The sequence below is a fragment of the Octopus bimaculoides genome, chromosome 18 (assembly GCF_046866305.1).
Source record: "Octopus bimaculoides isolate indiv1 chromosome 18, ASM4686630v1, whole genome shotgun sequence".
NCBI classification, from domain to species: domain Eukaryota; kingdom Metazoa; phylum Mollusca; class Cephalopoda; order Octopoda; family Octopodidae; genus Octopus; species Octopus bimaculoides.
In genome coordinates, this window is record NC_142945.1 from 52,698,408 (window position 1) to 52,724,850 (window position 26,443).

The window sequence follows — 26,443 nt, forward strand, 5'->3', positions numbered from 1 at the left end:
AGTTGTTGCATGGTGTCAAACCAAAGAAACACACACACACACACAATACACATACATGCACACATATGTAAGCATGCACGTACACACACACATAATCGACAGAAATAATGGGTTATATACATTTATTTATTTAACATAGGCTTACAGCTGTTTCAGACATACATTTGGGTGCATCATGGTTCTGTTTTATCAAAGGACTGAAAATATATGGAGAAAATAAACGCTTCCAGTGTTATATTCTTCAAAGCCAAAACAAATCCAGCCCCTCGTATGTGTGTGTGTGTGTGTGCGCACGCGCTTGAGCTGCATGCTTATTATTATAATTATTTCATTGACGATCTCCAAATTAAATGCTTGGTTGATTTTTTTTCTACTCTAGGCACAAGACCCGAAATTCTGGGGGAAGAAGCCAGTCAATTAGATCGAACCAGTACGCAACTGGTACTTAATTTACCAACCACGAAAGGATGAAAGGCAAAGTCGACCTCGGTGAAATTTGAACTCAGAACATAAAGACAGACGAAATACCATACACTTCACGCTTTTGTATGAAATTCATGCACTCCATACGTTTCACACTTGTGTAGGAAATGCAGTCACGCCGTAGGTTTCATGCTTGTCTATGAAATTCATGCATTTCATGACTCTGTATGAAATTCAATGATTTCATACGTTTCACGTTTGTGCATGAAAGTCATGTACTTCATAAGTTTGACTCCTGTGCATGAAATTCTATCACTTCACATGTTAAACGCATGTGTATGAATGTTATGTAATTCCTACGTTCCAGGCTTGTGTATGAAAATCAATAACTTCATAGGTTTCATGCTTGTATATGAAATTCCTGCAATTCATGCGATTCATGCTTGTGTATAACATTCATGCACTTCGTAGGTTAAAAGCTTATTTATGAAATTCATGCATTTCATATGTATCTCTCTTCTGCATTAAATTCCAACTCCTCATATGTTAAATGCTTGCGTATGAAATTTTATAAAATCATACGTTTCACGTTACCGTGTGAAATTAATGCATTTCATACGTTTCACGCTTGAGTATGAAATACAATTATTCAATACATTTCACGCTACTGTATGAAACTCAATCCATACGTTTCAGACATCTGTATGAAATTCATGCACTACATACGTTTCAGACTTGTGTATAAAATTCATGCACTTTGTAGGTTTCAGACTTGTGTATGAAAATCATGAAATACGTACCTTTCAGACTTCTTAAAGAAATTCATGCATTTCATACGTTTCAGACTTGCATACGAAATTCGTGCGCTTCGTACGTTTCAGACTTCCGTACGAAATTCGTGCACTTCGAACGTTTCAGACTTGCATGCGAAATTCGTGCACTTCGTGCGTCTCAAATTTGCGTACCAATTCGTGCACTTCGTACGTCTCAAAATTGCATACCAAATTCGTGCACTTCTTACATTTCAAACAAACGTACGAAATTCATGTACTTCGTACGTTTCAGACATACGTAGGAAATTGGTGCACTTCGTCCGTTTCAGACTTGCGTACAAAATTCCTGCACTTCGTCCGTTTCAGACATGCGTAATAAATCGTGCACTTCATACGTTTCAGACTTGCGCACGAAATTCGTGCACTTCGTCCGTTTCAGACTTGAATCCGAAATTCGTGCAATTCATACGTCTTAGACATGCATATCAAATTCATGCACTTCGTACGTTTCAGACTTGCGCACGAAATTCCTGTACTTCATCCGTTTCACACTTGCGTACGAAATTCGTGCACTTCGAACGTTTCAGACATGCGTACGAAATTCGTGGACTTCGAACGATTCAGACTTCTGTACGAAATTACTGTACTTCATCCGTTTCAGACTTGCATACGAACTTTCTACACTTCATACGTTTCATACATGCGTACGAAATTCGTGCACTTCGTCCGTATCAGATATGCGTAAGAAATTCGTGCACTTCATACGTTTCAGACTTGCGTACGAAATTCGTGTACTTCATCCGTATCAGACTTGCATACGAACTTCTTGCACTTCGTCTGTTTCAGACTTACGTACGAAAATCCTGCACTTCGAACGATTCAGAGTTGCGTACCAAATTGCTGTACTTCATCCGTTTCAGACTTGCATACCAACTTTCTGCACTTCATAAGTTTCAGACTGGCGTACGAAATTTGTGCACTTCGTCCGTTTCAGACTTGAGTCCGAAATTCGTGCAATTCATACGTCTTAGACATGCGTACGAAATTCGTGCACTTCATACGTTTCAGACTTGCGTACGAAATTCGTGCACTTCATACGTTTCAGACTGGCGTACGAAATTTGTGCATTTCGTCCGTTTCAGACTTGAGACCGAAATCCGTAAACTTCATACGTTTCAGACATGCGTACGAAATTCGTGCACTTCATATGTTTCAGACATGTATACGAAATTCCTGTACTTCGAAGGATTCAGACTTGCGTACGAAATTCCTGCACTTCGTCCGTTTCAGACGTGCACAGGAAATTCCTGCAATTCGTCCGCTTCAGACATGAACAGGAAATTCCTGCACTTCGTCCGTTTCAGACATGAACGGGAAATTCCTGCTCTTCGTCCGTTTCAGACGTGAAAAGGAAATTGCTGCTCTTCGTCCGTTTCAGACATGAACAGGAAATTCCTGCTCTTCGTCCGTTTCAGACATGAACGGGAAATTGCTGCTCTTCGTCCGTTTCAGACGTGAACAGGAAATTCCTGCTCTTCGCCCGTTTCAGACATGAACAGGAAATTCCTGCTCTTCGCCCGTTTCAGACATGAACAGGAAATTCCTGCACTTCGTCCGCTTCAAACATGAACAGGGAATTCCTGCTCTTCGCCCGTTTCAGACTTGAACAGGAAATTCCTGTTCTTCGTCCGTTTCAGACATGAACAGGAAATTCCTGCACTTCGCCCGTTTCAGACATGAACAGGAAATTCCTGCACTTCGCCCGTTTCAGACATGAACAGGAAATTCCTGCTCTTCGCCGTTTCAGACATGAACAGGAAATTCCTGCTCTTCGTCCGTTTCAGACATGAACAGGAAATTCCTGCACATCGCCCGTTTCAGACATGAACAAGAAATTCCTGCTCTTCGCCCGTTTCAGACATGAACAGGAAATTCCTGCTCTTCGTCCGAATCAGACATGAACAGGAATTTCCTGCACTTCGTCCGTTTCAGACATGAAGAGAAAATTCCTGCACTTCGTCCGTTTCAGACATGAACAGGTAATTCCTGCATTTCGTCCGTTTCAGACATGAACAGGGAATTCCTGCTCTTCGTCCGTTTCAGACGTGAACAGGAAATTCCCGCACTTCGTCCGATTCAGACGTGAACAGGAAATTCCCGCTCTTCGCCCGTTTCAGACGTGAGCATGAAATTCCCGCACTTCGCCCGTTTCATACGTGAACAGGAAATTCCAAAACTTCGCCCGTTTCAGACGTGAACAGGATATTCCCGCACTTCGCCCGTTTCAGACGTGAACAGGAAATTCCTGCCCTTCGCCCGATTCAGACGTGAACAGGAAATTTCTGCCCTTCGCCCGTTTCAGACGTGAACAGGAAATTCCTGGTCTTCGTCCGTTTCAGACGTGAACATGAAATTCCTGCTCTTCGTCCGTTTCAGACGTGAACAGGAAATTAATGCTCTTCGTCCGTTTCAGACGTGAACAGGAAACTCGTGCTCTTCGTCAGTTTCAGACGTGAAAAAGAAACTCGTGCACTTCGCCCGTTTCAGACGTGAACAGGAAACTCCTGCTCTTTGTCCGATTCAGACGTGAACAGGAAATTCCCGCTCTTCGCCCGTTTCAGACGTGAACAGTAAATTCCTGGTCTTTGTCCGTTTCAGACGTGAACATGAAATTCCTGCTCTTCGTACGTTTCAGACGTGAACATGAAATTCCTGCACTTCATCCGTTTCAGACGTGAACAGGAAATTCCTGCTCTTCGTCCGTTTCAGACGTGAACATGAAATTCCCGCTCTTCGACCCTTTCAGACGTGAATAGGAAACTCCCGGTCTTCGTCCGTTTCATACGTGAACAGGAAATTCCCGTTCTTCGTCCGTTTCAGACGTGAACAGGAAATTCCCGCTCTTCGTCCGATTCAGACGTGAACATGAAATTCCCGGTCTTCGTCCGTTTCAGACGTGAACATGAAATTCCTGCTCTTCGTCCGTTTCAGACGTGAACATGAAATTCCTGCACTTCGTCCGTGTCAGACGTGAACAGGAAATTCCCGCTCTTCGTCCGTTTCAGACGTGAACAGCAAATTCCCGCTCTTCGCCCGTTTCAGACGAGAACAGGATATTCCCGCTCTTCGTCCGTTTCAGACGTGAACAGGATATTCCCGCTCTTCGTCCGTTTCAAACGTGAACAGGATATTCCCCCACTTCGCCCGTTTCAGACGTGAACAGGAAATTCCTGTCCTTCGCCCGTTTCAGACGTGAACAGGATGTTCCTGCCCTTCGTCCGTTTCAGACGTGAACAGGAAATTCGCACTCTTCGTCCGTTTCAGACGTGAACAGAAAATTCCCGCACTTCGTCCGATTCAGACGTGAACAGGAAATTCCCGCTCTTCGCCCGTTTCAGACGTGAGCATGAAATTTCCGCACTTCGCCCGTTTAAGACGTGAACAGGAAATTCCCGCTCTTCACCCGTTTCAGACGTGAACAGGCAATTCCCGCACTTCGCCCGTTTCAGACGTGAACAGGAAGTTCCTGTCCTTCGCCCGTTTCAGACGTGAACAGGATGTTCCTGCCCTTCGTCCGTTTCAGATGTGAACAGGAAATTCGCGCTCTTCGTCCGTTTCAGACGTGAACAGGAAATTCCCGCTCTACGTCCGTTTCAGACGTGAACAGGAAATTCCCGCAATTCGTCCGATTCAGACGTGAACAGGAAATTCCCGCTCTTCGCCCGTTTCAGACGTGAGCATAAAATTCCCGCACTTCGCCCGTTTCAGACGTGAACGGGAAATTCCCGATTTTCGCCCGTTCCAGACGTGAACAGGAAATTCCCGCACTTCGCCCGTTTCAGACGTGAACAGGAAATTCCTGCCCTTCGCCCGATTAAGACGTGAACAGAAAATTCCTGCCCTTCGCCCGTTTCAGACGTGAACAGGAAATTCCTGCCCTTTGTCCGTTTCAGACGTGAACAGGAAATTCCGGCTCTTCGTCCGTTTCAGACGTGAACAGGAAATTCCGGCTCTTCGCCCGTTTCAGACGTGAACAGGAAATTCCCGCTCTTCGCCCGTTTCAGACGTGAACAGGAAATTCCCGCTCTTCGCCCGTTTCAGACGTGAACAGGAAATTCCCGCTCTTCGACCGTTTCAGATGTAAACAGGAAATTCCCGCTCTTCGCCCGTTTCAGACGTGAACAGGAAATTCCCGCTCTTCGTCCGTTTCAGACGTGAACAGGAAATTCCCGCTCCTCGTCCGTTTCAGACGTGAACAGGAAATTCCCGCTCCTCGCACGTTTCAGACGTGAACAGGAAATTTCCGTTCCTCGCCCGTTTCAGACGTGAACAGGAAATTCCCGCTCCTCGCCCGTTTCAGACGTGAACAGGAAATTCCCGATCTTCGTCCGTTTAAGACGTGAACATAAAATTCCTGCACTTCGTCCGTTTCAGACGTGAACAGGAAATTCCCGATCTTCGCCCGTTTCAGACGTGAACAGGAAATTCCAGCTCTTCGTCCGTTTCAGACGTGAACAGGAAATTTCTGCACTTCGCCCGTTTCAGACGTGAACAGGAAATTCCTGCCCTTCGCCCGTTTCAGACGTGAACAGGAAATTCCAAAACTTCGCCCGTTTCAGACGTGAACAGGATATTCCCGCACTTCGCCCGTTTCAGACGTGAACAGGAAATTCCTGCCCTTCGCCCGATTCAGACGTGAACAGGAAATTTCTGCCCTTCGCCCGTTTCAGACGTGAACAGGAAATTCCTGGTCTTCGTCCGTTTCAGACGTGAACATGAAATTCCTGCTCTTCGTCCGTTTCAGACGTGAACAGGAAATTAATGCTCTTCGTCCGTTTCAGACGTGAACAGGAAACTCGTGCTCTTCGTCAGTTTCAGACGTGAAAAAGAAACTCGTGCACTTCGCCCGTTTCAGACGTGAACAGGAAACTCCTGCTCTTTGTCCGATTCAGACGTGAACAGGAAATTCCCGCTCTTCGCCCGTTTCAGACGTGAACAGTAAATTCCTGGTCTTTGTCCGTTTCAGAAGTGAACATGAAATTCCTGCTCTTCGTACGTTTCAGACGTGAACATGAAATTCCTGCACTTCATCCGTTTCAGACGTGAACAGGAAATTCCTGCTCTTCGTCCGTTTCAGACGTGAACATGAAATTCCCGCTCTTCGACCCTTTCAGACGTGAATAGGAAACTCCCGGTCTTCGTCCGTTTCAGACGTGAACAGGAAATTCCCGTTCTTCGTCCGTTTCAGACGTGAACAGGAAATTCCCGCTCTTCGTCCGATTCAGACGTGAACATGAAATTCCCGGTCTTCGTCCGTTTCAGACGTGAACATGAAATTCCTGCTCTTCGTCCGTTTCAGACGTGAACATGAAATTCCTGCACTTCGTCCGTGTCAGACGTGAACAGGAAATTCCCGCTCTTCGTCCGTTTCAGACGTGAAAAGCAAATTCCCGCTCTTCGCCCGTTTCAGACGAGAACAGGATATTCCCGCTCTTCGTCCGTTTCAGACGTGAACAGGATATTCCCGCTCTTCGTCCGTTTCAAACGTGAACAGGATATTCCCCCACTTCGCCCGTTTCAGACGTGAACAGGAACTTCCTGTCCTTCGCCCGTTTCAGACGTGAACAGGATGTTCCTGCCCTTCGTCCGTTTCAGACGTGAACAGGAAATTCGCACTCTTCGTCCGTTTCAGACGTGAACAGGAAATTCCCGCTATTCGTCCGTTTCAGACGTGAACAGAAAATTCCCGCACTTCGTCCGATTCAGACGTGAACAGGAAATTCCCGCTCTTCGCCCGTTTCAGACGTGAGCATGAAATTTCCGCACTTCGCCCGTTTAAGACGTGAACAGGAAATTCCCGCTCTTCACCCGTTTCAGACGTGAACAGGCAATTCCCGCACTTCGCCCGTTTCAGACGTGAACAGGAAGTTCCTGTCCTTCGCCCGTTTCAGACGTGAACAGGATGTTCCTGCCCTTCGTCCGTTTCAGACGTGAACAGGAAATTCGCGCTCTTCGTCCGTTTCAGACGTGAACAGGAAATTCCCGCTCTACGTCCGTTTCAGACGTGAACAGGAAATTCCCGCAATTCGTCCGATTCAGACGTGAACAGGAAATTCCCGCTCTTCGCCCGTTTCAGACGTGAGCATAAAATTCCCGCACTTCGCCCGTTTCAGACGTGAACGGGAAATTCCCGATTTTCGCCCGTTTCAGACGTGAACAGGAAATTCCCGCACTTCGCCCGTTTCAGACGTGAACAGGAAATTCCTGCCCTTCGCCCGATTAAGACGTGAAAAGAAAATTCCTGCCCTTCGCCCGTTTCAGACGTGAACAGGAAATTCCTGCCCTTTGTCCGTTTCAGACGTGAACAGGAAATTCCGGCTCTTCGCCCGTTTCAGACGTGAACAGGAAATTCCCGCTCTTCGCCCGTTTCAGACGTGAACAGGAAATTCCCGCTCTTCGCCCGTTTCAGACGTGAACAGGAAATTCCCGCTCTTCGACCGTTTCAGATGTAAACAGGAAATTCCCGCTCTTCGCCCGTTTCAGACGTGAACAGGAAATTCCCGCTCTTCGTCCGTTTCAGACGTGAACAGGAAATTCCCGCTCCTCGTCCGTTTCAGACGTGAACAGGAAATTCCCGCTCCTCGCACGTTTCAGACGTGAACAGGAAATTTCCGTTCCTCGCCCGTTTCAGACGTGAACAGGAAATTCCCGCTCCTCGCCCGTTTCAGACGTGAACAGGAAATTCCCGCTCTTCGTCCGTTTAAGACGTGAACATGAAATTCCTGCACTTCGTCCGTTTCAAACGTGAACAGGAAATTCCTGCACTTCATCCGTTTCAGACGTGAACAGGAAATTCCTGCTCTTCGTCCGTTTCAGACGTGAACATGAAATTCCCGCTCTTCGACCCTTTCAGACGTGAATAGGAAACTCCCGGTCTTCGTCCGTTTCAGACGTGAACAGGAAATTCCCGTTCTTCGTCCGTTTCAGACGTGAACAGGAAATTCCCGCTCTTCGTCCGATTCAGACGTGAACATGAAATTCCCGGTCTTCGTCCGTTTCAGACGTGAACATGAAATTCCTGCTCTTCGTCCGTTTCAGACGTGAAAATGAAATTCCTGCACTTCGTCCGTGTCAGACGTGAACAGGAAATTCCCGCTCTTCGTCCGTTTCAGACGTGAAAAGCAAATTCCCGCTCTTCGCCCGTTTCAGACGAGAACAGGATATTCCCGCTCTTCGTCCGTTTCAGACGTGAACAGGATATTCCCGCTCTTCGTCCGTTTCAAACGTGAACAGGATATTCCCCCACTTCGCCCGTTTCAGACGTGAACAGGAACTTCCTGTCCTTCGCCCGTTTCAGACGTGAACAGGATGTTCCTGCCCTTCGTCCGTTTCAGACGTGAACAGGAAATTCGCACTCTTCGTCCGTTTCAGACGTGAACAGGAAATTCCCGCTATTCGTCCGTTTCAGACGTGAACAGAAAATTCCCGCACTTCGTCCGATTCAGACGTGAACAGGAAATTCCCGCTCTTCGCCCGTTTCAGACGTGAGCATGAAATTTCCGCACTTCGCCCGTTTAAGACGTGAACAGGAAATTCCCGCTCTTCACCCGTTTCAGACGTGAACAGGCAATTCCCGCACTTCGCCCGTTTCAGACGTGAACAGGAAGTTCCTGTCCTTCGCCCGTTTCAGACGTGAACAGGATGTTCCTGCCCTTCGTCCGTTTCAGACGTGAACAGGAAATTCGCGCTCTTCGTCCGTTTCAGACGTGAACAGGAAATTCCCGCTCTACGTCCGTTTCAGACGTGAACAGGAAATTCCCGCAATTCGTCCGATTCAGACGTGAACAGGAAATTCCCGCTCTTCGCCCGTTTCAGACGTGAGCATAAAATTCCCGCACTTCGCCCGTTTCAGACGTGAACGGGAAATTCCCGATTTTCGCCCGTTTCAGACGTGAACAGGAAATTCCCGCACTTCGCCCGTTTCAGACGTGAACAGGAAATTCCTGCCCTTCGCCCGATTAAGACGTGAACAGAAAATTCCTGCCCTTCGCCCGTTTCAGACGTGAACAGGAAATTCCTGCCCTTAGTCCGTTTCAGACGTGAACAGGAAATTCCGGCTCTTCGCCCGTTTCAGACGTGAACAGGAAATTCCCGCTCTTCGCCCGTTTCAGACGTGAACAGGAAATTCCCGCTCTTCGCCCGTTTCAGACGTGAACAGGAAATTCCCGCTCTTCGACCGTTTCAGATGTAAACAGGAAATTCCCGCTCTTCGCCCGTTTCAGACGTGAACAGGAAATTCCCGCTCTTCGTCCGTTTCAGACGTGAACAGGAAATTCCCGCTCCTCGTCCGTTTCAGACGTGAACAGGAAATTCCCGCTCCTCGCACGTTTCAGACGTGAACAGGAAATTTCCGTTCCTCGCCCGTTTCAGACGTGAACAGGAAATTCCCGCTCCTCGCCCGTTTCAGACGTGAACAGGAAGTTCCCGCTCTTCGTCCGTTTAAGACGTGAACATGAAATTCCTGCACTTCGTCCGTTTCAGACGTGAACAGGAAATTCCCGATCTTCGCCCGTTTCAGACGTGAACAGGAAATTCCAGCTCTTCGTCCGTTTCAGACGTGAACAGGAAATTTCTGCACTTCGCCCGTTTCAGACGTGAACAGGAAATTCCTGCCCTTCGCCCGTTTCAGACGAGAACAGGAAATTCCCGCTCTTCGCACGTTTCAGACGTGAACAGGAAATTCCCGCTCTTCGCCCGTTTCAGACGTGAACAGGATATTCCCGCTCTTCACCCGTTTCAGACGTGAACAGGCAATTCCCGCACTTCGCCCGTTTCAGACGTGAACAGGAAGTTCCTGTCCTTCGCCCGTTTCAGAAGTGAAGAGGATGTTCCTGCCCTTCGTCCGTTTCAGACGTGAAAAGGAAATTCGCGCTCTTCGTCCGTTTCAGATGTGAACAGGAAATTCCCGCTCTACGTCCGTTTCAGACGTGAACAGGAAATTCCCGCAATTCGTCCGATTCAGACGTGAACAGGAAATTCCCGCTCTTCGCCCGTTTCAGACGTGAGCATAAAATTCCCGCACTTCGCCCGTTTCAGACGTGAACGGGAAATTCCCGATTTTCGCCCGTTTCAGACGTGAACAGGAAATTCCCGCACTTCGCCCGTTTCAGACGTGAACAGGAAATTCCTGCCCTTCGCCCGATTAAGACGTGAACAGAAAATTCCTGCCCTTCGCCCGTTTCAGACGTGAACAGGAAATTCCTGCCCTTTGTCCGTTTCAGACGTGAACAGGAAATTCCCGCTCTTCGTCCGTTTCAGACGTGAACAGGAAATTCCGGCTCTTCGCCCGTTTCAGACGTGAACAGGAAATTCCCGCTCTTCGCCCGTTTCAGACGTGAACAGGAAATTCCCGCTCTTCGCCCGTTTCAGACGTGAACAGGAAATTCCCGCTCTTCGACCGTTTCAGACGTAAACAGGAAATTCCAGCTCTTCGCCCGTTTCAGACGTGAACAGGAAATTACCGCTCTTCGTCCGTTTCAGACATGAACAGGAAATTCCCGCTCCTCGTCCGTTTCAGACGTGAACAGGAAATTCCCGCTCCTCGCACGTTTCAGACGTGAACAGGAAATTTCCGTTCCTCGCCCGTTTCAGACGTCAACAGGAAATTCCCGCTCCTCGCCCGTTTCAGACGTGAACAGGAAATTCCCGCTCTTCGTCCGTTTAAGACGTGAACATGAAATTCCTGCACTTCTACCGTTTCAGACGTGAACAGGAAATTCCCGATCTTCGCCCGTTTCAGACGTGAACAGCAAATTCCCGCTCTTCGCCCGTTTCAGACGTGAACAGGAAATTCCAGCTCTTCGTCCGTTTCAGACGTGAACAGGAAATTTCTGCACTTCGCCCGTTTCAGACGTGAACAGGAAATTCCCGCTCATCGCCCGTTTCAGACGTGAACAGGATATTCCCGCACTTCGCCCGTTTCAGACGTGAACAGGAAATTCCTGTCCTTCGCCCGTTTCAGACGTGAACAGGATGTTCCTGTCCTTCGCCCGTTTCAGACGTGAACAGGATGTTCCTGCCCTTCGTCCGTTTCAGACGTGAACAGGAAATTCGCGCTCTTCGTCCGTTTCAGACGTGAACAGGAAATTCGCGCTCTTCGTCCGTTTCAGACGTGAACAGGAAATTCCCGCACTTCGTCCGATTCAGACGTGAACAGGAAATTCCCGCTCTTCGCCCGTTTCAGACGTGAGCATGAAATTCCCGCACTTCGCCCGTTTCAGACGTGAAAGGAAATTCCCGCTCTTCGCCCGTTTCATACGTGAACAGGAAATTCCAAAACTTCGCCCGTTTCAGACGTGAACAGGATATTCCCGCACTTCGCCCGTTTCAGACGTGAACAGGAAATTCCTGCCCTTCGCCCGATTCAGACGTGAACAGGAAATTTCTGCCCTTCGCCCGTTTCAGACGTGAACAGGAAATTCCTGGTCTTCGTCCGTTTCAGACGTGAACATGAAATTCCTGCTCTTCGTCCATTTCAGACGTGAAGAGGAAATTCCCGTTCTTCGTCCGTTTCAGACGTGAACAGGAAATTCCCGTTCTTCGTCCGATTCAGACGTGAACATGAAATTCCCGGTCTTCGTCCGTTTCAGACGTGAACATGAAATTCCTGCTCTTCGTCCGTTTCAGACGTGAACATGAAATTCCTGCACTTCGTCCGTGTCAGACGTGAACAGGAAATTCCCGCTCTTCGTCCGTTTCAGACGTGAACAGCCAAATTCCCGCGCTTCGCCCGTTTCAGACGAGAACAGGATATTCCCGCTCTTCGTCCGTTTCAGACGTGAACAGGATATTCCCGCTCTTCGTCCGTTTCAAACGTGAACAGGATATTCCCCCACTTCGTCCGATTCAGACGTGAACAGGAAATTCCTGTCCTTCGCCCGTTTCAGACGTGAACAGGATGTTCCTGCCCTTCGTCCGTTTCAGACGTGAACAGGAAATTCGCACTCTTCGTCCGTTTCAGACGTGAACAGGAAATTCCCGCTATTCGTCCGTTTCAGACGTGAACAGAAAATTCCCGCACTTCGTCCGATTCAGACGTGAACAGGAAATTCCCGCTCTTCGCCCGTTTCAGACGTGAGCATGAAATTTCCGCACTTCGCCCGTTTAAGACGTGAACAGGAAATTCCCGCTCTTCACCCGTTTCAGACGTGAACAGGCAATTCCCGCACTTCGCCCGTTTCAGACGTGAACAGGAAGTTCCTGTCCTTCGCCCGTTTCAGACGTGAACAGGATGTTCCTGCCCTTCGTCCGTTTCAGACGTGAACAGGAAATTCGCGCTCTTCGTCCGTTTCAGACGTGAACAGGAAATTCCCGCTCTACGTCCGTTTCAGACGTGAACAGGAAATTCCCGCAATTCGTCCGATTCAGACGTGAACAGGAAATTCCCGCTCTTCGCCCGTTTCAGACGTGAGCATAAAATTCCCGCACTTCGCCCGTTTCAGACGTGAACGGGAAATTCCCGATTTTCGCCCGTTTCAGACGTGAACAGGAAATTCCCGCACTTCGCCCGTTTCAGACGTGAACAGGAAATTCCTGCCCTTCGCCCGATTAAGACGTGAACAGAAAATTCCTGCACTTCGTCCGTTTCAGACGTGAACAGGAAATTCCCGATCTTCGCCCGTTTCAGACGTGAACAGGAAATTCCAGCTCTTCGTCCGTTTCAGACGTGAACAGGAAATTTCTGCACTTCGCCCGTTTCAGACGTGAACAGGAAATTCCTGCCCTTCGCCCGTTTCAGACGTGAACAGGAAATTCCAAAACTTCGCCCGTTTCAGACGTGAACAGGAAATTCCAAAACTTCGCCCGTTTCAGACGTGAACAGGATATTCCCGCACTTCGCCCGTTTCAGACGTGAACAGGAAATTCCTGTCCTTCGCCCGATTCAGACGTGAACAGGAAATTTCTGCCCTTCGCCCGTTTCAGACGTGAACAGGAAATTCCTGGTCTTCGTCCGTTTCAGACGTGAACATGAAATTCCTGCTCTTCGTCCGTTTCAGACGTGAACAGGAAATTAATGCTCTTCGTCCGTTTCAGACGTGAACAGGAAACTCGTGCTCTTCGTCAGTTTCAGACGTGAAAAAGAAACTCGTGCACTTCGCCCGTTTCAGACGTGAACAGGAAACTCCTGCTCTTTGTCCGATTCAGACGTGAACAGGAAATTCCCGCTCTTCGCCCGTTTCAGACGTGAACAGTAAATTCCTGGTCTTTGTCCGTTTCAGAAGTGAACATGAAATTCCTGCTCTTCGTACGTTTCAGACGTGAACATGAAATTCCTGCACTTCATCCGTTTCAGACGTGAACAGGAAATTCCTGCTCTTCGTCCGTTTCAGACGTGAACATGAAATTCCCGCTCTTCGACCCTTTCAGACGTGAATAGGAAACTCCCGGTCTTCGTCCGTTTCAGACGTGAACAGGAAATTCCCGTTCTTCGTCCGTTTCAGACGTGAACAGGAAATTCCCGCTCTTCGTCCGATTCAGACGTGAACATGAAATTCCCGGTCTTCGTCCGTTTCAGACGTGAACATGAAATTCCTGCTCTTCGTCCGTTTCAGACGTGAACATGAAATTCCTGCACTTCGTCCGTGTCAGACGTGAACAGGAAATTCCCGCTCTTCGTCCGTTTCAGACGTGAACAGCAAATTCCCGCTCTTCGCCCGTTTCAGACGAGAACAGGATATTCCCGCTCTTCGTCCGTTTCAGACGTGAACAGGATATTCCCGCTCTTCGTCCGTTTCAAACGTGAACAGGATATTCCCCCACTTCGCCCGTTTCAGACGTGAACAGGAAATTCCTGTCCTTCGCCCGTTTCAGACGTGAACAGGATGTTCCTGCCCTTCGTCCGTTTCAGACGTGAACAGGAAATTCGCACTCTTCGTCCGTTTCAGACGTGAACAGGAAATTCCCGCTATTCGTCCGTTTCAGACGTGAACAGAAACTTCGCGCACTTCGTCCGATTCAGACGTGAACAGGAAATTCCCGTTCTTCGCCCGTTTCAGACGTGAGCATGAAATTTCCGCACTTCGCCCGTTTCAGACGTGAACAGGAAATTCCCGCTCTTCACCCGTTTCAGACGTGAACAGGCAATTCCCGCACTTCGCCCGTTTCAGACGTGAACAGGAAGTTCCTGTCCTTCGCCCGTTTCAGACGTGAACAGGATGTTCCTGCCCTTCGTCCGTTTCAGACGTGAACAGGAAATTCGCGCTCTTCGTCCGTTTCAGACGTGAACAGGAAATTCCCGCTCTACGTCCGTTTCAGACGTGAACAGGAAATTCCCGCAATTCGTCCGATTCAGACGTGAACAGGAAATTCCCGCTCTTCGCCCGTTTCAGACGTGAGCATAAAATTCCCGCACTTCGCCCGTTTCAGACGTGAACGGGAAATTCCCGATTTTCGCCCGTTTCAGACGTGAACAGGAAATTCCCGCTCTTCGCCCGTTTCAGACGTGAACAGGAAATTCCCGCTCTTCGCCCGTTTCAGACGTGAACAGGAAATTCCCGCTCTTCGACCGTTTCAGATGTAAACAGGAAATTCCCGCTCTTCGCCCGTTTCAGACGTGAACAGGAAATTCCCTCTCTTCGTCCGTTTCAGACGTGAACAGGAAATTCCCGCTCCTCGTCCGTTTCAGACGTGAACAGGAAATTCCCGCTCCTCGCACGTTTCAGACGTGAACAGGAAATTTCCGTTCCTCGCCCGTTTCAGACGTGAACAGGAAATTCCCGCTCCTCGCCTGTTTCAGACGTGAATAGGAAATTCCCGCTCTTCGTCCGTTTAAGACGTGAACATGAAATTCCTGCACTTCGTCCGTTTCAGACGTGAACAGGAAATTCCCGATCTTCGCCCGTTTCAGACGTGAACAGGAAATTCCAGCTCTTCGCCCGTTTCAGACGTGAACAGGAAATTCCCGGTCTTCGTCCGTTTAAGACGTGAACATGAAATTCCTGCACTTCGTCCGTTTCAGACGTGAACAGGAAATTCCCGCTCTTCGCCCGTTTCAGACGGGAACAGCAAATTCCCGCTCTTCGCCCGTTTCAGACGTGAACAGGATATTCCCGCTCTTCGTCCGTTTCAGACGTGAACAGGATATTCCCGCACTTCGCCCGTTTCAGACGTGAACAGGAAATTCCTGTCCTTCGCCCGTTTCAGACGTGAACAGGATGTTCCTGCCCTTCGTCCGTTTCAGACGTGAACAGGAAATTCGCGCTCTTCGTCCGTTTCAGACGTGAACAGGAAATTCCCGCTCTTCGTCCGTTTCAGACGTGAACAGGAAATTCCGGCACTTCGTCCGTTTCAGACGTGAAGAGGAAATTCCCGCTCATCGACCGTTTCAGACGTGAACAGGAAATTCCCGCTCTTCGCCCGTTTCAGACGTGAACAGGAAATTCCCGCTCTTCGCCCGTTTCAGACGTGAACAGGAAATTCCCGGTCTTCTTCCGTTTCAAACGTGAACATGAAATTCCTGCACTTCGTCCGTTTCAGACGTGAACAGGAAATTCGGGCTCTTCGTCCGTTTCAGACGTGAACAAGAAATTCCCGCTCTTCGCACGTTTCAGACGTGAACAGGAAATTCCCGGTCTTCGTCCGTTTCAGACGTGAACTTGAAATTCCCGCTCTTCGCCCGTTTCAGACGTGAACAGGAAATTCCCGGTTTTCTTCCGTTTCAAACGTGGACATGAAATTCCTGCACTTCGTCCGTTTCAGACGTGAACAGGAAATTCGGGCTCTTCGTCCGTTTCAGACGTGAACAAGAAATTCCCGCTCTTCGCCCGTTTCAGACGTGAACAGGAAATTCCCGGTCTTCGTCCGTTTCAGACGTGAACTTGAAATTCCCGCACTCCGCCCGTTTCAGACGTGAACAGGATATTCCCCAACTTCGTCCGTTTCAGACGTGAACAGGAAATTCCCGCTATTCGTCCGTTTCAGACGTGAATAGAAAATTCCCGCACTTCGTCCGATTCAGACGTGAACAGGAAATTCCCGCTCTTCACCCGTTTCAGACGTGAACAGGCAATTCCCGCACTTCGCCCGTTTCAGACGTGAACAGGAAGTTCCTGTCCTTCGCCCGTTTCAGACGTGAACAGGATGTTCCTGCCCTTCGTCCGTTTCAGACGTGAACAGGAAATTCGCGCTCTTCGTCCGTTTCAGACGTGAACAGGAAATTCCCGCTCTACGTCCGTTTCAGACGTGAACAGGAAATTCCCGCAATTCGTCCGATTCAGACGTGAACAGGAAATTCCCGCTCTTCGCCCGTTTCAGACGTGAGCATAAAATTCCTGCCCTTCGCCCGTTTAAGACGTGAACAGGAAATTCCTGCCCTTCGCCCGTTTCAGACATGAACAGGAAATTCCTGCCCTTCGTCCGTTTCAGACGTGAACAGGAAATTCCGGCTCTTCGTCCGTTTCAGACGTGAACAGGAAATTCCGGCTCTTCGCCCGTTTCAGACGTGAACAGGAAATTCCCGCTCTTCGCCCGTTTCAGACGTGAAGAGTAAATTCCCGCTCTTCGCCCGTTTCAGACGTGTACAGGAAATTCCCGCTCTTCGACCGTTTCAGACGTAAACAGGAAATTCCCGCTCTTCGCCCGTTTCAGACGTGAATAGGAAATTCCCGCTCTTCGTCCGTTTCAGACGTGAACAGGAAATTCCCGCTACTCGTCCGTTTCAGACGTGAACAGGAAATTCCCGCTCCTCGCACGTTTCAGACGTGAACAGGAAATTTCCGTTCCTCGCCCGTTTCAGACGTGAACACGAAATTCCCGCTCCTCGCCCGTTTCAGGCGTGAACAGGAAATTCCCGCTCTTCGTCCGTTAAAGACGTGAACATGAAATTCCTGCACTTCGTCCGTTTCAGACGTGAACAGGAAATTCCCGATCTTCGCCCGTTTCAGACGTGAACAGCAAATTCCCGCTCTTCGCCCGTTTCAGACGGGAACAGGAAATTCCCGCTCTTCGCCCGTTTCAGACGTGAACAGGAATTTCCAGCTCTTCGCCCGTTTCAGACGTGAACAGGAAGTTCCTGTCCTTCGCCCGTTTCAGACGTGAACAGGATGTTCCTGCCCTTCGTCCGTTTCAGACGTGAACAGGAAATTCGCGCTCTTCGTCCGTTTCAGACGTGAACAGGAAATTCCCGCTCCTCGTCCGTTTCAGACGTGAACAGGAAATTCCCGCTCCTCGCACGTTTCAGACGTGAACAGGAAATTTCCGTTCCTCGCCCGTTTCAGACGTGAACAGGAAATTCCCGCTCTTCGTCCGTTTAAGACGTGAACATGAAATTCCTGCACTTCGTCCGTTTCAGACGTGAACAGGAAATTCCCGATCTTCGCCCGTTTCAGACGTGAGCATGAAATTCCCGCTCTTCGCCCGTTTCAGACGTGAACAGGAAATTCCCGCTCTTCGCCCGTTTCAGACGTGAACAGGAAATTCCCGCTCTTCGACCGTTTCAGACGTAAACAGGAAATTCCAGCTCTTCGCCCGTTTCAGACGTGAACAGGAAATTCCCGCTCTTCGTCCGTTTCAGACATGAACAGGAAATTCCCGCTCCTCGTCCGTTTCAGACGTGAACAGGAAATTCCCGCTCCTCGCACGTTTCAGACGTGAACAGGAAATTTCCGTTCCTCGCCCGTTTCAGACGTGAACAGGAAATTCCCGCTCCTCGCCCGTTTCAGACGTGAACAGGAAATTCCCGCTCTTCGTCCGTTTAAGACGTGAACATGAAATTCCTGCACTTCGTCCGTTTCAGACGTGAACAGGAAATTCCCGATCTTCGCCCGTTTCAGACGTGAACAGCAAATTCCCGCTCTTCGCCCGTTTCAGACGTGAACAGGAAATTCCAGCTTTTCGTCCGTTTCAGACGTGAACAGGAAATTTCCGCACTTCGCCCGTTTCAGACGTGAACAGGAAATTCCCGCTCATCGCCCGTTTCAGACGTGAACAGGATATTCCCGCTCTTCGTCCGTTTCAGACGTGAACAGGCAAATCCCGCACTTCGCCCGTTTCAGACGTGAACAGGAAATTCCTGTCCTTCGCCCGTTTCAGACGTGAACAGGATGTTCCTTCCCTTCGTCCGTTTCAGACGTGAACAGGAAATTCGCGCTCTTCGTCCGTTTCAGACGTGAACAGGAAATTCCCGCACTTCGTCCGATTCAGACGTGAACAGGAAATTCCCGCTCTTCGCCCGTTTCAGACGTGAGCATGAAATTCCCGCACTTCGCCCGTTTCAGACGTGAAAGGAAATTCCCGCTCTTCGCCCGTTTCATACGTGAACAGGAAATTCCAAAACTTCGCCCGTTTCAGACGTGAACAGGATATTCCCGCACTTCGCCCGTTTCAGACGTGAACAGGAAATTCCTGCCCTTCGCCCGATTCAGACGTGAACAGGAAATTTCTGCCCTTCGCCCGTTTCAGACGTGAACAGGAAGTTCCTGTCCTTCGCCCGTTTCAGACGTGAACAGGATGTTCCTGCCCTTCGTCCGTTTCAGACGTGAACAGGAAATTCGCGCTCTTCGTCCGTTTCAGACGTGAACAGGAAATTCCCGCTCTTCGCCCGTTTCAGACGTGAGCATAAAATTCCTGCCCTTCGCCCGTTTAAGACGTGAACAGGAAATTCCTGCCCTTCGCCCGTTTCAGACGTGAACAGGAAATTCCGGCTCTTCGTCCGTTTCAGACGTGAACAGGAAATTCCGGCTCTTCGCCCGTTTCAGACGTGAACAGGAAATTCCCGCTCTTCGCCCGTTTCAGACGTGAACAGTAAATTCCCGCTCTTCGCCCGTTTCAGACGTGTACAGGAAATTCCCGCTCTTCGACCGTTTCAGACGTAAACAGGAAATTCCCGCTCTTCGCCCGTTTCAGACGTGAATAGGAAATTCCCGCTCTTCGTCCGTTTCAGACGTGAACAGGAAATTCCCGCTACTCGTCCGTTTCAGACGTGAACAGGAAATTCCCGCTCCTCGCACGTTTCAGACGTGAACAGGAAATTTCCGTTCCTCGCCCGTTTCAGACGTGAAAACGAAATTCCCGCTCCTCGCCCGTTTCAGGCGTGAACAGGAAATTCCCGCTCTTCGTCCGTTAAAGACGTGAACATGAAATTCCTGCACTTCGTCCGTTTCAGACGGGAACAGGAAATTCCCCAACTTCGTCCGTTTCAGACGTGAACAGGAAATTCCCGCTATTCGTCCGTTTCAGACGTGAACAGAAAATTCCCGCACTTCGTCCGATTCAGACGTGAACAGGAAATTCCCGCTCTTCACCCGTTTCAGACGTGAACAGGCAATTCCCGCACTTCGCCCGTTTCAGACGTGAACAGGAAGTTCCTGTCCTTCGCCCGTTTCAGACGTGAACAGGATGTTCCTGCCCTTCGTCCGTTTCAGACGTGAACAGGAAATTCGCGCTCTTCGTCCGTTTCAGACGTGAACAGGAAATTCCCGCTCTACGTCCGTTTCAGACGTGAACAGGAAATTCCCGCAATTCGTCCGATTCAGACGTGAACAGGAAATTCCCGCTCTTCGCCCGTTTCAGACGTGAGCATAAAATTCCTGCCCTTCGCCCGTTTAAGACGTGAACAGGAAATTCCTGCCCTTCGCCCGTTTCAGACGTGAACAGGAAATTCCTGCCCTTCGTCCGTTTCAGACGTGAACAGGAAATTCCGGCTCTTCGTCCGTTTCAGACGTGAACAGGAAATTCCGGCTCTTCGCCCGTTTCAGACGTGAACAGGAAATTCCCGCTCTTCGCCCGTTTCAGACGTGAACAGTAAATTCCCGCTCTTCGCCCGTTTCAGACGTGTACAGGAAATTCCCGCTCTTCGACCGTTTCAGACGTAAACAGGAAATTCCCGCTCTTCGACCGTTTCAGACGTAAACAGGAAATTCCCGCTCTTCGCCCGTTTCAGACGTGAACAGGAAATTCCCGCTCCTCGTCCGTTTCAGACGTGAACAGGAAATTCCCGCTCCTCGCACGTTTCAGACGTGAACAGGAAATTTCCGTTCCTCGCCCGTTTCAGACGTGAACAGGAAATTCCCGCTCCTCGCCCGTTTCAGACGTGAACAGGAAATTCCCGCTCTTCGTCCGTTTAAGACGTGAACATGAAATTCCTGCACTTCGTCCGTTTCAGACGTGAACAGGAAATTCCCGATCTTCGCCCGTTTCAGACGTGAACAGCAAATTCCCGCTCTTCGCCCGTTTCAGACGTGAACAGGAAATTCCAGCTCTTCGTCCGTTTCAGACGTGAACAGGAAATTTCTGCACTTCGCCCGTTTCAGACGTGAACAGGAAATTCCTGCCCTTCGCCCGTTTCAGACGTGAACAGGAAATTCGCCCACTTCGCCCGTTTCAGACGTGAACAGGATGTTCCTGCCCTTCGTCCGTTTCAGACGTGAACAGGAAATTCGCGCTCTTCGTCCGTTTCAGACGTGAACAGGAAATTCCCGCTCTTCGTCCGTTTCAGACATGAAGAGGAAATTCCCGCACTTCATCCGATTCAGACGTGAACAGGAAATTCCGGCACTTCGTCCGTTTCAGACGTGCAGAGGAAATTCCCGCTCATCGACCGTTTCAGACGTGAACAGGAAATTCCCGCTCTTCGCCCGTTTCAGACGTGAACAGGAAATTCCCGCTCTTCGCCCGTTTCAGACGTGAACAGGAAATTCCCGGTCTTCGTCCGTTTCAGACGTGAACATGAAATTCCTGCACTTCGTCCGTTTCAGACGTGAACAGGAAATTCGGGCTCTTCGTCCGTTTCAGACGTGAACAAGAAATTCCCGCTCTTCGCCCGTTTCAGACGTGAACAGGAAATTCCCGGTCTTTCCCACGTGAACAGGAAATTCCCGCTCTTCGCCCGTTTAAGACGTGAACAGGAAATTCCCGCAATTCGTCCGATTCAGACGTGAACAGGAAATTCCCGCTCTTCGCCCGTTTCAGACGTGAGCATTAAATTCCCACACTTCGCCCGTTTCAGATGTGAACGGGAAATTCCCGCTTTTCGCCCGTTTCAGACGTGAACAGGAAATTCCCGCACTTCGCCCGTTTCAGACGTGAACAGGAAATTCCTGCCCTTCGCCCGATTAAGACGTGAACAGGAAATTCCTGCCCTTCGCCCGTTTCAGACGTGAACAGGAAATTCCTGCCCTTTGTCCGTTTCAGACGTGAACATGAAATTCCCGCTCTTCGTCCGTTTCAGACGTGAACAGTAAATTCCGGCTCTTCGCCCGTTTCAGACGTGAACAGGAAATTCCCGCTCTTCGCCCGTTTCAGACGTGAACAGGAAATTCCCGCTCTTCGCCCGTTTCAGACGTGAACAGGAAATTCCCGCTCTTCGACCGTTTCAGACATAAACAGGAAATTCCGGCTCTTCGCCCGTTTCAGACGTGAACAGGAAATTCCCGCTCTTCGTCCGTTTCAGACGTGAACAGGAAATTCCCGCTCCTCGTCCGTTTCAGACGTGAACAGGAAATTCCCGCTCCTCGCACGTTTCAGACGTGAACAGGAAATTTCCGTTCCTCGCCCGTTTCAGACGTGAACAGCAAATTCCCGCTCCTCGCCCGTTTCAGACGTGAACAGGAAATTCCCGCTCTTCGTCCGTTTAAGACGTGAACATGAAATTCCTGCACTTCGTCCGTTTCAGGCGTGAACAGGAAATTCCCGATCTTCGCCCGTTTCAGACGTGAACAGGAAATTCCCGATCTTCGCCCGTTTCAGACGTGAACAGGAAATTCCCGCTCCTCGCCCGTTTCAGACGTGAACAGGAAATTCCCGCTCTTCTTCCGTTTAAGACGTGAACATGAAATTCCTGCACTTCGTCCGTTTCAGGCGTGAACAGGAAATTCCCGATCTTCGCCCGTTTCAGACGTGAACAGGAAATTCCCGCTCTTCGCCCGTTTCAGACGTGAACAGGAAATTCCAGCTCTTCGCCCGTTTCAGACGTGAACAGGAAATTCCAGCTCTTCGTCCGTTTCAGACGTGAACAGTAAATTCCTGCACTTCGCCCGTTTCAGACGTGAACAGGAAATTCCTGCCCTTCGCCCGTTTCAGACGTGAACAGGATATTCCCGCTCTTCGTCCGTTTCAGACGTGAACAGGAAATTCCCGCTCTTCGCACGTTTCAGACGTGAACAGGAAATTCCCGCTCTTCGCCCGTTTCAGACGTGAACAGTATATTCCCGCTCTTCGTCCGTTTCAGACGTGAACAGGATATTCCCGCTCTTCGTCCGTTTCAGACGTGAACAGGATATTCCTGCACTTCGCCCGTTTCAGACGTGAACAGGAAATTCGCCCACTTCGCCAGTTTCAGACGTGAACAGGATGTTCCTGCCCTTCGTCCGTTTCAGACGTGAACAGGAAATTCGCGCTCTTCGTCCGTTTCAGACGTGAACAGGAAATTCCCGCTCTTCGTCCGTTTCAGACGTGAAGAGGAAATTCCCGCACTTCATCCGATTCAGACGTGAACAGGAAATTCCGGCACTTCGTCCGTTTCAGACGTGAAGAGGAAATTCCCGCTCATCGACCGTTTTAGACGTGAACAGGAAATTCCCGCTCTTCGCCCGTTTCAGACGTGAACAGGAAATTCCCGCTCTTCGCCGGTTTCAGACGTGAACAGGAAATTCCCGGTCTTCGTCCGTTTCAGACGTGAACATGAAATTCCTGCACTTCGTCCGTTTCAGACGTGAACTTGAAATTCCCGGTCTTCGTCCGTTTCAGACGTGAACTTGAAATTCCCGGTCTTCGTCCGTTTCAGACGTGAACAGGAAATTCCCGGTCTTCGTCCGTTTCAGACGTGAACAGGAAATTCCCGCTCTTCGCCCGTTTAAGACGTGAACAGGAAATTCCCGCAATTCGTCCGATTCAGACGTGAACAGGAAATTCCCGCTCTTCGCCCGTTTCAGACGTGAGCATTAAATTCCCACACTTCGCCCGTTTCAGATGTGAACGGGAAATTCCCGCTTTTCGCCCGTTTCAGACGTGAACAGGAAATTCCCGCACTTCGCCCGTTTCAGACGTGAACAGGAAATTCCTGCCCTTCGCCCGATTAAGACGTGAACAGGAAATTCCTGCCCTTCGCCCGTTTCAGACGTGAACAGGAAATTCCTGCCCTTTGTCCGTTTCAGACGTGAACATGAAATTCCCGCTCTTCGTCCGTTTCAGACGTGAACAGTAAATTCCGGCTCTTCGCCCGTTTCAGACGTGAACAGGAAATTCCCGCTCTTCGCCCGTTTCAGACGTGAACAGGAAATTCCCGCTCTTCGCCCGTTTCAGACGTGAACAGGAAATTCCCGCTCTTCGACCGTTTCAGACATAAACAGGAAATTCTGGCTCTTCGCCCGTTTCAGACGTGAACAGGAAATTCCCGCTCTTCGTCCGTTTCAGACGTGAACAGGAAATTCCCGCTCCTCGTCCGTTTCAGACGTGAACAGGAAATTCCCGCTCCTCGCACGTTTCAGACGTGAACAGGAAATTTCCGTTCCTCGCCCGTTTCAGACGTGAACAGGAAATTCCCGCTCCTCGCCCGTTTCAGACGTGAACAGGAAATTCCCGCTCTTCGTCCGTTTAAGACGTGAACATGAAATTCCTGCACTTCGTCCGTTTCAGGCGTGAACAGGAAATTCCCGATCTTCGCCCGTTTCAGACGTGAACAGGAAATTCCCGATATTCGCCCGTTTCAGACGTGAACAGGAAATTCCAGCTCTTCGCCCGTTTCAGACGTGAACAGGAAATTTCCGTTCCTCGCCCGTTTCAGACGTGAACAGGAAATTCCCGCTCCTCGCCCGTTTCAGACGTGAACAGGAAATTCCCGCTCTTCTTCCGTTTAAGACGTGAACATGAAATTCCTGCACTTCGTCCGTTTCAGGCGTGAACAGGAAATTCCCGATCTTCGCCCGTTTCAGACGTGAACAGGAAATTCCCGCTCTTCGCCCGTTTCAGACGTGAACAGGAAATTCCAGCTCTTCGTCCGTTTCAGACGTGAACAGGAAATTCCTGCACTTCGCCCGTTTCAGACGTGAACAGGAAATTCCTGCCCTTCGCCCGTTTCAGACGTGAACAGGATTTTCCCGCTCTTCGTCCGTTTCAGACGTGAACAGGAAATTCCCGCTCTTCGCACGTTTCAGACGTGAACAGGAAATTCCCGCTCTTCGCCCGTTTCAGACGTGAACAGTATATTCCCGCTCTTCGTCCGTTTCAGACGTGAACAGGATATTCCCACTCTTCGTCCGTTTCAGACGTGAACAGGATATTCCCGCACTTCGCCCGTTTCAGACGTGAACAGGAAATTCCCCCACTTCGCCCGTTTCAGACGTGAACAGGATGTTCCTGCCCTTCGTCCGTTTCAGACGTGAACAGGAAATTCGCGCTCTTCGTCCGTTTCAGACGTGAACAGGAAATTCCCGCTCTTCGTCCGTTTCAGACGTGAAGAGGAAATTCCCGCACTTCATCCGATTCAGACGTGAACAGGAAATTCCGGCACTTCGTCCGTTTCAGACGTGAAGAGGAAATTCCCGCTCATCGACCGTTTCAGACGTGAACAGGAAATTCTCGCTCTTCGCCCGTTTCAGACGTGAACAAGAAATTCCCGCTCTTCGCCCGTTTCAGACGTGAACAGGAAATTCCCGGTCTTCGTCCGTTTCAGACGTGAACTTGAAATTCCCGGTCTTCGTCCGTTTCAGACGTGAACAGGAAATTCCCGGTCTTCGTCCGTTTCAGACGTGAACAGGAAATTCCCGCTCTTCGCCCGTTTCAGACGTGAACATGAAATTCCCGGTCTTCGTCCGTTTCAGACGTGAACATGAAATTCCTGCTCTTCGTCCGTTTCAGACGTGAACATGAAATTCCTGCACTTCGTCCGTGTCAGACGTGAACATGAAATTCCCGCTCTTCGTCCGTTTCAGACGTGAACAGCAAATTCCCGCTCTTCGCCCGTTTCAGACGAGAACAGGATATCCCCGCACTTCGTCCGTTTCAGACGTGAACAGAAAATTCCCGCACTTCGTCCGATTCAGACGTGAACAGGAAATTCCCGCTCTTCGCCCGTTTCAGACGTGAGCATGAAATTTCCGCACCTCGCACGTTTCAGACGTGAACAGGAAATTCCCGCTCTTCACCCGTTTCAGACGTGAACAGGCAATTCCCGCACTTCGCCCGTTTCAGACGTGAACAGGAAGTTCCTGTCCTTCGCCCGTTTCAGACGTGAACAGGATGTTCCTGCCCTTCGTCCGTTTCAGACGTGAACAGGAAATTCGCGGTCTTCGTCCGTTTCAGACGTGAACAGGAAATTCCCGCTCTACGTCCGTTTAAGACGTGAACAGGAAATTCCCGCAATTCGTCCGATTCAGACGTGAACAGGAAATTCCCGCTCTTCGCCCGTTTCAGACGTGAGCATAAAATTCCCGCACTTCGCCCGTTTCAGACGTGAACGGGAAATTCCCGCTTTTCGCCCGTTTCAGACGTGAACAGGAAATTCCCGCACTTCGCCCGTTTCAGACGTGAACAGGAAATTCCTGCCCTTCGTCCGATTAAGATGTGAACAGGAAATTCCTGCCCTTCGCCCGTTTCAGACGTGAACAGGAAATTCCAGCCCTTTGTCCGTTTCAGACGTGAACAGGAAATTCCGGCTCTTCGCCCGTTTCAGACGTGAACAGGAAATTCCCGCTCTTCGCCCGTTTCAGCCATGAACAGGAAATTCCCGCTCTTCGCCCGTTTCAGACGTGAACAGGAAATTTCCGCTCTTCGACCGTTTCAGACATAAACAGGAAATTCCCGCTCTTCGCCCGTTTCAGACGTGAACAGGAAATTCCCGCTCTTCGTCCGTTTTAGACGTGAACAGGAAATTCCCGCTCCTCGTCCGTTTCAGACGTGAACAGGAAATTCCCGCTCCTCGCACGTTTCAGACGTGAACAGGAAATTTCCGTTCCTCGCCCGTTTCAGACGTGAACAGGAAATTCCCGCTCCTCGCCCGTTTCAGACGTGAACAGGAAATTCCCGCTCTTCGTCCGTTTCAGACGTGAACAGCAAATTCCCGCTCTTCGCCCGTTTCAGACGTGAACAGGAAATTCCAGCTCTTCGCCCGTTTCAGACGTGAACAGGAAATTCCAGCTCTTCGTCCGTTTCAGACGTGAACAGGAAATTCCTGCACTTCGCCCGTTTCAGACGTGAACAGGAAATTCCTGCCCTTCGCCCGTTTCAGACGTGAACAGGAAATTCCCGCTCTACGC